The sequence below is a fragment of the Rhinolophus hipposideros genome, assembly GCF_964194185.1.
Source record: "Rhinolophus hipposideros genome assembly, chromosome: 10".
NCBI lineage: Eukaryota > Metazoa > Chordata > Mammalia > Chiroptera > Rhinolophidae > Rhinolophus > Rhinolophus hipposideros.
In genome coordinates, this window is record NC_138056.1 from 5,064,385 (window position 1) to 5,078,658 (window position 14,274).

The 14,274-nt window shown below is 48.2% G+C and overlaps 1 protein-coding gene across 2 annotated transcripts in view; it reads left to right on the plus strand.

The window, feature by feature from the left end:
- Positions 1 to 3,268: 3,268 nt before the first annotated feature.
- Positions 3,269 to 14,274, plus strand: part of PC (pyruvate carboxylase) — a 93,500-nt gene continuing 82,494 nt past the window's right edge. The window contains exons 1-2 of one of the 2 annotated variants that reach the window (XM_081061701.1): positions 3,269 to 3,337; positions 7,830 to 7,867. The gene's annotated coding sequence lies outside the window, so the exon portion shown is untranslated. Of the gene's footprint in view, positions 3,338 to 3,722; positions 3,824 to 7,829; positions 7,868 to 14,274 lie in introns of those variants that run through there. The other variant, XM_081061700.1, reaches the window with a different exon arrangement.

The following is a 14,274-nucleotide window of genomic DNA, read 5'->3' on the forward strand; positions in this document are numbered from 1 at the left end:
CCTTCAAACTCGCTACAGGATGAGCAGACAGAACCATAAGCCTAATGATTAAAGCTACTAGAATTTTCCTGGAAAATATGCCTACCAAAAATGAGGTGAGGGGCTGTGCAGATATACGCATATTTAAAATTGTTTGTGTATGTTTCAACTGATAATTTTATCTCTTTGCCTGAGCAGCTCTTATAATGAGGCACATTTGGGGGGACTAGTTAAGAGCTAGACCCCTGACCAGTCCTCCATAGTCTGGTGTCCACCTGTCTAACTTGCCTCACATTCCCCTGAATCCTCCTAGGAAGTCAGCCAAGTTTCCCAAGCTTCCTAGAACTCAAGAATTAGCTGGGGCTTGTTAAAAACAAAACAAAACAAACAAACAGAAAGATTCCTGGGCCCCAACCCAGACTCACTGTCATGCGGGGGACCCTGCTCGCTGTGCCATTTGTCGTGCAGGGTCTCAGCTCCCACTCCCCGCCCAAGAACGCAGGACACGGTAAGGCCAAAAAGGAACACCCACGGAGCCATAGGTAGGGGAGTCAAACCAATATATTCTCGCTGGAGGCTGGGCTGGAGACACAGGAAACAGGATCTACGTAATCTGCAACCCACCGTCCTAACAGCAGTTCGAGCTTGCCAGCCACCATCTTCTCGCTAGCCCCCATTCTTTCTGCTAGCGTAGCCACAACCGTTATATTAGTGGCCAATGGCTTACGGGTTACAGCTGACGGCCAACTAGCCACAGCTGCTGGCCATCTGATCACAGTTGATGGCCATTTACTACCTGAGCCAGCACCTTTCTATGTGAGGCCGAGAGCCTGGAAAACTGTTTTTTGGGGCTTTGTCCCCACACTCACTGAATCAGAATCCATAGGGGTCAGGAGTCCAGGAATCTCTTTTGTTTTTAAAGAGTCCCACAGAGTTCTTATATCAGGAAGGTCTGGGTAATAACTTTCCTAGGACTCTCAGAGGTTCTCAAAACTGATCCACATCAGAACCATTTGAAGAGCTTCTAAAACGAGCAATTCAATGAGGAGGATCCTATTCCTCAGACATGGACTTCAGTGGACTACTGGCGATTCTAAGATCTCTGAGTTTGTAGTTAATATGCATAAGATGTGCCTTATTAGTGAGCTCAGGATGGGGCTCAGGAATCTGTGCTTCTCACTAGCACCTTGACCCAAAGAGATTCTGTCACTAGTGGTATAGAAACCCACACTGATAAATGCTCTTTTTAGCCATGTGAGACTCCCCACCCAGGCTTTTGCCAGGGCAATTTTCTCTGTCTAGGATGGAATACCCCTCCCAACTTTGTCCTCCTGGAAAACTCAACCTGGAGGTAGGAGAGTGTGGATGGAGAGGTGTGTTGTTTCGTAATTTAACATAAACTAGGTAATTTATGTGCCTGAGCTAACTGTTTAAAATCTATACTCCCTTTGTTCACAGCTATCCATTTTCTACTGTGTTTCCCCTAAAATAAGACCTAACTGGAAAATAAGCCCTAACATGATTCTTCAGGAGGACAACCCCTGAATATAAGCCCTAATGCGTCTTTTGGAGCAAACCTTAATATAAGACCCGGTCTTATTTTCGAGGAAACACGGTAGTTCTCAGTTTCTTTGTTCAGATCTCCACCTGGTGGTGTTGACATGGGAGTCACCTGAACCTGCGTGGAGCTGCCTGCCATCAGCTCCAGACCGAGTTCTCAGGGACCAGCCAAGGCTGAGCCATTTGTCACAGCCCTTGTAGCCTGGCCAGCCTTGGAGGAGGGCCTTGCCTTTTCTGAGGGACATAGGGACCCACATCGTACACGTACACAGCAGAGGAGATAAAATACAGGCAAGAAGGATTGAAGTCACAAAGTGGGCACACACTAGAAGACTAATAGGGATAAGTAAATGACAGACTTGATGTCCATCAAGTCCAAACCCTTTTAGGAGGAAATTCAGCCCAGAGAGGGAGACTTGCCCCAGGTCACACAGCTTTAACTCTTGCCTGCATAAAGAAAGTTGTGAGATAGAGAGTCCTTGGACTTGAACACGCATAGAATGTGAGCTCTATGACATGATGGTAGGAGCTGTGTCTTTTTCACCACTGTGTCCCTGGCATAGCACCAGGCCCACCGTATATGCTCAGGAGGTGTTTGTTAATCAAATGAATCTGTGAATCTGGAGAATTGGGATTTTAATCCTTTTTTTGCTACGAAAATAGTTATGTCGGATTGACCCTATGTCGGTTGGAATTCAGCCAGATAGGTGGACGCAAGGACAAGGAAGTTGGCGAGACAAACACAGCAGACACAACATAGTCAGAGAAGAGCATGGAGTTGCAATATCTCCCCATTCTCAATAAGCAACTTTTAATTAATAAGACGTTCTCATAGTCCTTGATCCTCCCAACTGTCTGCAAGCAGATTATTTTTTCTCCGTGCCTCGATTATCATCTGATGCACCGCGTATTTTATTTGTTTATCGCTGTCTTCTCTCAGTGGAAGGCGGAGATTTTGATTTGTTTTGGTCACTCCCCTATCCCCTGGTTGGCACAGAGCCCAGCTTATGAAGCTTTCCGTTCAACCAAGCCTTATAAACCCTGTAGGTCCTGAGTGACTTCAACTTGCAGAATAGGAAACTGAGGCTCAGAGAGATGAGATTGCTTGTCCAAGGTCACACGGAGACGGACTCCTGCCCATCACGGCCATCCCCAAAGCTGCTGAAGACACAATCACGTAAACCCGTGTGGCACACGCGCCATCTCCTTCCTCCTGTCCTTCGCAAACCCTTTTCCTCCGACCTCTCGGCCATCCGCTTGCGTGTATTTGCGTCTAGCTCGGATCCCTGAACTCCCGTGTGATCTGTTATACTTGCGGCTTTGGGAGACACGTGTTACTCGGGTGAATGAATCGCACATCCCCACCCCCGCCGACAGCCAATCACGGCGTGTCAGAGCCTGGCCACTTCCGCCTATTGCGGGCTGCGGCCCGGGCGGTGCTGCCCACGTGGGATTCTGTGGATTTGGGAGTAGGCGGTGGTGCGCCGGGGGCGGGCTCTTCCAGTCTCGTCACCAATCCGGGGGCCCGCCGGGGACGCGAGGGGCGGGGCTGACGTGCGGCGCCAAGGCTTAAACTTGATGGGCAGACGGGCGTAGGGAGGACTCCGGAGGGGGAGTGGTGATTGACGGAGGCCATTGTCCAATAATAGGAGGGGTTGGGCTGACTGAACCAATAGGAAGTCCTAAGGCGGGTCCGGGACTGCAGCAAGTTTGGTTGCGCGGAGACCGCAGCTGCTCTCTGTCAGTGGAGGTAGCGTCCGTAGAGGCGGTGGCGACGACTTGCGGCGGCGTGGAGGAGGTGAGTACCGGCAGCGCTGCGCACTTTCTTTTTCCTGCGGAGGGTCGGAGTGGGTGGGCGTACGCCGGCGCCGCTGTGGGGGACGCTTATGTAAGGGTCGTGCGCGCCAAGGCGGTGCCGGTTCCACCAGTGACGGCTGGAGGAGACATCAGCGCGCGGTGCGCGACGCGACTTGCACCGCGCCGCCCCTCCCCCTCCCGCGGGGGCTGTAGGCCCGGCCCCTCCCCCTGCCCACTCGCTCTGGGGACCTGCTCTCTCCCGCGTCCCCTGCCGGCGGCCCCTCGAGCATCTCTCCGGCTCGGGCGCAGCCGGGCCTTGTCGACCCTGCACCTCTGCTGGCCGCCAGCGGCCTTAGTCCCGCTCTCGGGCCCATTTTGCAGATGGAGAAACTGACGCACGGAGCCCCCAAATGCCTTGCGCTGGGTCCCTGAGGGTTCAAACCCAGGTGTGTCAAAATCGGGAGCCCAAGGTTTCCCCCATCATACTGTAAGTTGCGCAGTTCTGAAGAAAGCCCTGATGCGTAAGGCGAGGGTTTTCCGTGTTCCAGGCGCCTCCGTAGGATCCTCCTAGTTACCCTGTGGGGTATTTTCGGTTCCACTTAGTTTCAGGTGATGAAGTTTGAGGTGCACACAAGCAGTAATTCGCCCAGGGCTGTTTAATTAGAAGGAGGTGGGGCTTGGCTCAGCCCGTTATTTACACAGTTTTTAGCAGTTTACAAAGTGCACTAGGCTGGGGCAAGGGGGCAGCAGCAGGTGGTCGGGGAAGTGCCCTCCTGGTCGGGGACCTGCTATGCAGGTTCCTCTCAGCCGACTTGCTTTGTGTAGAGTGAGTTGTCTCACTTTTGGGGAGCTCCTTTCTGGTCTCACAAATGCTGGGGTTAGGCCAGGCCCCTAGGTCCCTGACAGCTTTGACATTCTTACAAATCTGAATGTCTGTTCATTTTGTGAGAAAGTAGGGTAGGGCTCATTATCCCCATTCTGAGATAACTGAGGCTCAAAGAGGTGCCCCTATTTGCCAGATCACAACTAGAGCCCCCAAGTCTACCAAGAAGTTTTTGCCTTCTCTGTTGCTCCCTTACCCACTGCTACCAGCAGCCCTGGCTTCCCCATGTCACCCTTCCCCTGCCTGTGATGCAAATACTTGTGCTGGGGGTGGATGTGCTCAGCCTTTCTGATAACTCAGAGCTACAGCTTTTCTGCCTGCCTACTCTCCATCTTAACTCTTTGAACTCTTAATCGCCTTCTTTTGCACACCTACCGTGTTCAGATCCTTAGACTGGGCACTGAGAGAAGACTTGGGAGATTAATCCTTGTCCTAGAACTGCCAACAGACTGATTGGGGGACACAAGAAGAAATAGAACTCAGGCAGCAAGTCAGCATGTCTCAGATGTGTGTAGAGAGCCTGAGTGGATGTGGTATGGCCCCGAAGAGGATGAGGAGAACCAGGAAGTGGAGGTTCAGTAGGGGCCCATAAATCAGGTCAAGGCCACACAGTAAGGCCAGGGACAGGAGAAATGGACTGAGTGTCCTCAACTTGCAGAATAGGAAACTGAGGCTCAGAGAGGTGAGGTTGCTTGTCCAAGGTCGTGCGGAGACGGACCGCCCATCACCAGTGCCGCCGCCACCACCACCACCACCAGCCTCCATCCAAATGAAAGCTGGATGGGGATGAATTGGGGAAGCCTTTGTGGATGGGGTGAGTCTGAGCCCCTTTTGCTTCCTCTGGAGCCTGCAGTGAAGAAGCAGTGATTGGATTTGAGGAGCCGAGGTTATATTATGAAGGAGAGGTGAGTTTTAAGCAAGTAGAACTTGCAAGAGGAAAGCTGAGGAAGGTGAAAGGGGGATGGGGGAAAATAGTACTTCCCAGGTGAGTGTGAGAAGTTGGCTTGGAGGCTGTGAAGACGCCTCCCCACGAGATGTAACAAGGCCAGGGCACTTGGTAAGGCCTGAGCTACAGGTTGCATCTGTTTGTGCTCTAGAAGCCACTTGTGAGCAGGCCTCCTGTTTCTTAGTGGCTGCCCTGCCCTGTGGGAAGGAGCTTTGTTCACTGTAGTTGCTCAATACCGATTTGCTGAATTGAATTAGGCTGTCATCCAAAGTTTCCGCAGTTTACCCCCAAGTCCCATCTGAGCCTTATCTCTCTCTGCTGAAGCCTGCTCTAGCTCGAGTGACCTTCTCTGCGCCAGTTCTCACCTCTGGGATCACCCCGGGGAGGTTTGCCCTGGTGGCTGTGGCCTCAGTTGATCCGTTCTGCCTTCGATGTGCCAGTACAGGCCTCTTGCCCTTTCGTTCTGCTCCTCGCTCCCTCCTTGTCTCACTTTCAGTCCCCCAGTCCCCATGTGCTGTGCAGGGTGCCTGTCCCTCCTGCACGGCTCCCGAAGGCTTGGGGACCATGGCAGGGCTGGACCTCAGGTCCGGGTCTCATTCCAAGTTGCAATTCTCTGCGTTCCTCTTCCCTGTGTCATCACAGCTCTGAACACAGTGCCAGAACAAGTAGGTGCTTGACAATGTTTTGGATGACTGAGTCGAAAATGGCTCACATTAAAAGGAGGGAAGAGTGGCAGTTGGGGTGCCAGGAAAGGGCTCACGTTTGGGGACTGCAGGAATGATTTTGTCCCATGTCAGTGAGTCTGGGAGGACGGCCTGGGCAGGCCCAGACCTCTCTCTACTGCTCCTCGCATGAGCTGGAGGCCTCACTCAGGTGAACATTTCCTTGAGGACTAGCGTGGCCTTCTCTTTGGCTGCCTCCCAGCAGCATCTTACCTCTTCTGAACAGCTCCTGCTTCCCATGGCCAAAAAGCGTGCTCTTTGGGGGCTGGTTTGTCATCTGGAGACGACCTTCACAGAAGTGGGGCATTTTGCCTGCTCACTCTGAAACCCCCTGGGCCTGGCCGACCGTCCCTTCACCTCTTTGTCTCAGCTGCCACTAGTCTCAGCTGTGGGTACTTTGCCAAACTGCCAAAGGAGTAGGGTCTTGATGCAAAGAATAAACCATTTCCTCTTACCTGTTGAATGAGAATGCGTGATCCCACCTCTTGGGCTTTTTCTTCCATGGGACCCTACGGGCACCTTCTTCTACCTCAGTCCTCATTGGAGACTATTCATTATTGCCCTAAACTAGGTTTTCAGTGTCCCTCTGCTCTCAATGTCCCTGGTGACCTTGTTCCCTGCAGAACTTCTTGTCCTGTCAAAATTCTTCAGGCTTGCCTACATTAAGCCTTGCCAAATCTATTGAGTTGGACGTGGTTTCTCTCTTTTACTAATATGATAAGGAATGATGTGTTGTTGTGCATAATAAAAGCCAACCTTTCTTGAGCTCTTATTGTGTTGTGGTAGCTCCTCACAGGTATTATCTGATTGTCACAACAGCCCTACAACAAAGGGACTGTTAACTCCTCGCTGACAGGGGAGGAACGGTGGGTGAATTAACTCCCCCAGACAGCTGGGGGACAGTCCACCTGGGGTCTGCCCCAGACTGTCAGGCTGAGTCCCTGGGTGGGTCCCTTTCATGTATTATCCTGTTTTTATCCTCTCTTAGCCCCTAACAACTTGCTTTTTGACACTTTGGGAGCAGAGCCCATGCTTTCTGGCGTGGTGCCTTGTGCAAGGTATATGCCCAGTAAATATTGGATTGAATTGAATGCCCCAAACATTCATTTTCAGCCTTGACATAATCTACTAAGGCATCTGGTATCCTCAGAACATGGATTCAGTTCCTTGATGGCTTGCTGGCCTGTGTCTCTGTTTTGTTCTTTATTGACCAGTGGCTAGAGCTGAGTGACAGGTGTGGCCTTTCCAAAACAAAGCAGTCGGTAAACTCCCAAAAGTGGTCATGAACCACCAAATGTGGGCTCCCATGGCTTTCAACATGGGGTATATTCTTACGTGTGTGAGAGATCTCTGCAGGAAAGGATCTGAGGAACTAGTTGGGGAAATAGACACATCAGCTCTCGGGTCACGTAAGATGGTTCTTAATTAGTTTCAAGTGCGTAGTGAGCTAGGAACCAGACTTGGCGAGTCTGGAGGGGAGAGAACTCCTGAAGGATTGGAGACAGCCCTGCAGAGGAAGTGGGCCTGGGGCTGGATGGCAGTGGGCAGGAAGAGAAAGAGCTTCAGATACAACAATGAAAGTTTCTAGAACTTCATGTTCTTGTGTCGTGGGTGCCAGAAAAGAATTTTACTTAGAATGCTTCTTACTAAGCACATTGGCTAATGTCTGTGCCCTCTGTACCAGGCATGGTGCCAGTGTGGGTTAACTCATCGGGAACCCTACGAGATGGGTGTCGATATTATTCCCACTTCACAGCTTTTGGGTGGCAGAGCAACAATGGGGGAGCCCAGGCAGTGGACGACAGAGCTGGGGTGCCGCCCCCCATCCCCCAGCTTCTCTGAGATAGAAGCAAAGTAACAGTTGTTCTCTGGGTTCTAAATCTAGGTTCTCTGGGGAGTGCCTGGAGAAATGAGGATAACGCTGCTTTTTCTTTCTCTTCAGATAGCGCTTGCCTTCTGAGAACTGAGAAGACGCCGAGGGTAAGTCCTGTGCCCGAATCCAGGTCGGTGGGATGCATGTGGGTCTTGTTCAGGAGCGGCTGGAGGTGTTAGCTGTCCTGGCATGTCAGTTATCAAGCTCAGTCAATCAAAAAGGCCCAGCTCTGACGTTTGGAAAATACCTGCAGTCCCTGTCTGTTCCAGGTCTCCGTTAGTTTTCTCAGGGGAAGTCATGTCTAGCTCTCTGCTTGCCCTGATTGACTGTTGGCCAGTCTCAGCAGGAAGCCCTACTTCTGGAAGGGTGTGGCTCGGAACACTGGTCATGGGGAGGGTGGCAGGCTCCTAGGAGCAGAGGAAACATCTCTAGGGCCCGGAAGCCTCTCAGAAGACTCTGGCGTCGGTAAGGAGAGCAGGTGCAGGCTGGGAGGGACTCGGAGAAGCCTGGGGCTCTGTCCGCTGGCTGGAGAAACACTTGACCCGTGTTTCCAGACAGTGACGCTCAGACTTTGGGAGTCACAGTGACAAAGGGGTGAAGGAGGAATTGTCCCTTCTTCCTCCCACGGAGTGCGCAGGCAGCACTGCCCTATGAAACCTACTGTTTGTTAGGTTTCCCCGGATGGCGCTGAGCTGGGTGCATTCAGCCCAAATTCCACGGGCCTCTGGCAGGGTCCACCTGATGGTCCAGGCTTGTCTCCCGCAGCTGCTCCCCTTGAACATCCTAGCCAGGCACACTCCTCTGTCTCCCATTCCCCCCGCGTTTCAGACTCTGATAATGCTCTTTCCTTCATCCAAAAGCAGGTCAGCTGCCACCCCATTTCACAGCCAGGTGCCCTGGGCACTTTGTGGCTCCGGGACAATTTTCCCCAGAGCTCATGTTCAGTGCTCAGAGCGTGGATTCCTCTGTACAGGGATTTTTTCCTTGCTCTCCACCCATTGTGTAGGGATTTTCCTCAGGCGACCCTCCATGACCCAGGAGTGCTCCTTCCTGAGATTTTCCCACAATCCTCCCTCGTCCTATGTCTCGGGCCAGCAGTGCCCAGGCTCCACTGTACGATTGAGTCTGCTTCGCAGAGCTGGCAGAGTCAGGCAGGTGGGTATGGGTGGAAATGGCTGCAGACTTTGGATGGACCGCCCTCTACCAGGTGCCCACTGCCTTGTTCTCTCCTTACGCTTGTCCTGCTGTTCCTGGTTGATGGAGTTGAATGTTTCTGCTCTTACTTGCAGCCCTGTGAGGCATGGTGGGGAGTTGAGTGAAGGCCCCCAAGCCAGTTATCTTATGCAGCTGAGAAATTGGGGCCCAGAGAAGGCTGATTAGCAGAATTCAAGCTTCTGATCCCCTCCTCCACCCCCTTGTTAAGAGCGTCATCTTTTATAGCATGTCTTTCCCCAAATCCATGAAAATGAGTCGCCAGGAAGGGCTGCCTTCTCTCTAATCTGTTCCAGCTGTTTGGCTCGTCAGCCCTCTGAGCCCCTGAGCTTTGCTTCCTCACCATAACTGAGGCTCCGCCGAAGGTCGCTGACCTCCTTTGCTGTGTCCTTGGTGATCCTGGAGGGAGGTGGGGAGGTGCATGTGGGCTTTTTCTTCTTTTTTTGTAAGTATGATGCCGGAATGCATAACCCAGGCCATCCCAGCACCCTCGCATCGCGGCTGTCCCTTACCTCCTTACCCTGATTTCCTTGTAGGCCAGAGGAGGGGGGAGGGACCGGGGCATCCGAGGCTGCTCTAAAAGTACATTTCCACCAACTGCGTGTAGAATGGGGCTAATCTCTGCGTGTGACAGCTCCTTTCCTGATGATATCCATCGCCGGCTGAGGCGTCTGGGAAAATTCTGTGATCTGAATGCTGAGTCATGCTTAGTCTCTGAGGATACGTTTGTCACCTTTCCTATGTGTGTCACTGATCAGCCCAAGGTCTGGGAAAGGCTGCAGTTACTGTGCAGTGATATCATCCTGCCAAACTCTTATATTTGCCCGTCACTGTATGCTTCTCCAAGTGCTTTTACTAACAAATGTGCTGTTTATCAATATGAAATTTGTTGATATTCAACCATAAATAACACATGTATTATTTATTCTAGAAAACATTCCTCTTGTATGATGAGGAAACTGAGGTTTAGAGTGACTTGGTGAGTTTCAGGTGACTGGTGAGTGGCATGTCTGGGCCAGATTTTTGATGCTGCACACTATCCCAACCCTGGGTTTTTGTGTAATGCAAAGATTATTCAGAAGTGACTTTGAAAAAAAATTGATTTTCAACTTGTTAAAGTTACCGATTCAAAAATCTAGGTCTTTAACGGCTAGTCTTTCAAGTTTAGCTTTTAAGTGTAGCCTATAAATCTTTCTGTTCTATTTATGATTCTAGAAAACTTTACTAATCACTTTGAAGGAGCCTTTTGATTAATAATAATACTTGATCTCATTTGCAAACTTAACTCATTTGAAAAATTTAAATTGAATTTACAAATTGCATTCAATTTCCTTTAATTATTTTAATACTTCCAATTGCCTGATTAACAAATAGTCCTAATAAATAATTCCTGTAAATCTAATAAATTAAGCTCTCTTAAATTTTCTTAAACATTCTTATACTGCTTTATGTTTTATTATTTAAAACAACTCTATTGAGGTATTTTTGACATAATAAATTGCACATATTTAAACAATGTATAATTTTTGACATGGATACACTTGTGAAACCATTACCACAATTAAGATAGAACACATCCATCATCTCCAAAAGTGTCCCCGTGCCCCTTTGTAATCCCTCCCCCACCCCTGTCTGCTTCCCCTATCCCCAAGTAACCACTGAACTGCTTTCTGTTACTTTAGTTTGCATTTTCTGGAATTTTACTTATATGGGATCAGAGTGTGTATCCTTTTTTGTCGTGCTTCTTTCACTCAGAAACTGTTTTCAGATTTGTTGCATGTTTCAATAGTTCCTTTTTATTGCTGAGCAGCATTCCATTCTGTGTATATCCCATAAGTTGTTTATCCATTCATTCACCTGTTGTTGGTCATTTCAGTTTCCAGTTTTTGGCGATTGTAAATAAAGCTGCTATGGATGTTTGTATACGAGTCTCTATATGGACATGTATTCCTTGCCTCTTGGGCAATGTGTAGGAGTGCAGTGGCTGAATCATATGGTAGGTGTGTGTTTAACTTAAACTGCCCACCCGTCTTCCAAAGTGGCTGTACCATTTTGCATTTCCACCAGCATTGTATGAGGGTTCCAGCCTCTCCATATATCTTCTCCAACCCTGCGGACAGTCAGTGTTTTAATTTCCCTGGTGTTGATGTTGCGCTTTTTACGTGCTTATTTTTCATTTGCCAATACTGATTTTAAAATTCCTACTTAAAATCACAAGTCTAAACCACTTACATATTTTAATTGGAATCTCGAGACTGACTTATTATCTGAACAGATCAAATTCCCTTGAATATTAAAGTACATAAAGTAACAGATACCAGTACACATAGTTTTCTTAACGTGAAATTATAAATGCTATAATTTTTATTTTCTTAGGCATGTTTATTCTTAATGCTGTATCTTCCTGGAATTAAAGAAGCTTACCTAATAAAGAAATAATGACATGATCTCAAATTACAGTACATTATTTTCCTAAGCAACTTTTGGAGATTTTTCTCAACTGGATAACATTATAATTCAAGAGCTTCCTGGCCAGGATGACACTAGATCGTGGCCTTTGAATCCAACTGCTAGGCCAAGCCTGACTCAGTGCCATTTTGTCCCCAATGGGATGGTCACACAGCTCAGGTGCCCCAGACTGAAGCATCACATTGCCTAATCAGGCACTTCTCCACCCAGATCGCTATACCAGGCGACTGGATTCAATTCATCTATTTAAGGCCTTATTTCTTATGCACTATGGCCACAAAATAGGTGAAATTAAAATACAAAATAGGTGGAATGTATTTATTTATTTTCCCCCCCTTTCTTCTGCCTCCCCCCATCCTCCAATTCAAGCTGCTGTCTCTCAGTCTAGTTGTGTAAGACACAGCTCCCTGGCCCATGCTGGTGTTATGAGCCTTGTGCTCGCCACCCGGGCTGAGGCTGTCGGTCACCAGTTGTGGGGTCGGCCGCTCACAGCAGCTCACGGCAGTTCTCCCCGGCTGCCGGCCGCTCACACTTGTCACCGTCCACTCACACTTGTCACCGTCCACTCATGGTGGCATTCAGTAGCCCACACTGGTCTCTCATGGCGGCACATGGGTAGCCCACGGCAGCACACGGGCAGCCCCGCTCCAGGGAGAGCTGCTGTTCACAATCTTAGCTGTAGAGGGCGCAGCTCACTGGTCCATGTGGGAATCGAACCGGCGAACCGGCGAACCGGCGGCCTTCAGTGTTAGTAGCACAGCGCTCCAACCACCTGAGCCACCAGGACCAGCCCCCAAATAGGTGGAATTTAGATTCTACGTGTCCCCCGAGGCTTTGGCCAAGGACTAGCTCCAAAACCAGCAGTGCTAGGATTTGAATTTGTCTTCTCAGTCCAGTCTGTCTGGCATTTCACCATGTATCTTACATCTTTTCAAACGAAGAGAAAGGGAGTCTGGTACTTAAGAATTCTTGGTTTCTGGTCAGGCTTGGTTACTAAGAAATGCTGGCCCCTGGAACCCCTGCCTTCCTTTTCTCGCTCTTTATAGCTTACTTACTCCACTGGAAGTGGTGGGAACCCGGGCTTCTCCGTAACCAACCAGTGGAGAGCTACCAATCTCTTTGGAAGGGCCATTGCCATTAAATTCTTTAGATGATAAAGATATGTGGACCTGTATTTCCGCCCTGGTTCCCGAGTGTGGCCTCAGGAAGCTTGTGGGTGGTAAGTGGGACCTGGTTGAAAATGATTAATACAGCCTGACCTCTCCCCTGATGTCTGATGCTTATGTGGGCCCAATGTGGGTAAAGAGGGAAGGTGGAGTTCCGAGAAAACGATGCTTGACTGGAGGACTGTCTTATATTCCTGCTCTGCAGGAGTTTTGAATATGGTTTCTCCTTTGGCCCTGAGTTCCTCCTCCAGGTGGTGAAGGAGCACTGTGTGATAAACAGCGTATGAGAGCACATTAAACGATGGCAGTGATGTCACTGAGTGACAGAATCTCCGTTCAAAGAAAGAGGAAAATGCTCCTCACCACAGGGCAGGTCCTTAAATGGCAGGGGAAACAAAGAAGATTAAACCTAAAACTTAAAAAAGAAAAAGAAACAGCATTTGACGTGACAATTTCAAGTCTAGAAATATAACCTAAAGTATAACGGGACAAGCATGCAAACATACTAGGCTGTTCAGATCAGCATTTTTATAGCAGGATGTAAAATATATATCAGAAAAGATTGCTACAGGTGCAGTCTGTTCAGTGTCATCCCATTCAGCTTTAAAAATAGTCCATGTACCTAATCAAACTGTTATTTTAAATGTATTACCACAGAACAACAGCCATCATGCTTTTACATGAGAAAGGTACATTATAGAAAATAGTGTATAACATCTTATTTAGGTTATTGGAGTGTTATATCCAAATTTTTTTTCTGGATGCTGAAATGATAAAGTTATGTCTAATAACTTTTTTTCTGTGTTTTTAATTTTAAAGAATCAGATTAAAAAAAATATAGAAGGGTGCAATTTATAACACTACTTGGGGCTTAAGATTTAACTATCAAAGTTTTACTCTTTTATCCCTCTTCTCCATAACATTGTTTGGGGTCGGGAGATGAAAACCTCTTTCTAAATGCCATCTGAGATACAGGTTCCTGGGGACTAGGACTTCTTAAAAGTTGCTCCTCCATAAAAGAAATGAGAAAACTGGCCAGAATTGTCATAGTCAACTTTTGCAGAATTATGGAAATTAACCAAAGGAAATTAACCCAAGGAACATTTACTCAAGAAAAATTGATGAATCTTGATTTTAACAAAAAAAATTCTGAGGCATGCAAAGAAACAAGAAAGAATGGCACACATGCAGGAAAAGAAGCATCCAGTAGAAACTGTCCTAGAGGAAGCCTAGATGTTGGACTTCATAGACAAAACTTTAAATCAGCTATTTAAAAATATGTTTAAAGAACTAAAGAAAGTATGAGAACAGTGCCTCATCAAATAGAGGTAATCAATAAGTGAATCAAAAATAAATTCTGGAGTTGAAAAGTCCAATAACTGAAATGAAAAAGTCACTAGAGGGGCTCAAAATCAGAGTTGAACAGGCAGAAGGAAGAATCAGCACACTTGATGATATGTCAATTGTGACTATCCAGTGTGAGGAACAAAGAAAAAAGAACAAAGGAAAAGGAACAGAGCCTCAGACACCTGTGTCACACACAATGACAGTCCTACCGTGTTTCTCCGAAAATAAGACATAGCCAGATAATCAACTCTAATGTGTCTTTTGGAGCAAACATTAATATAAGACCCAGTCTTATTTTACTATAAGACCCCGTCTCACGT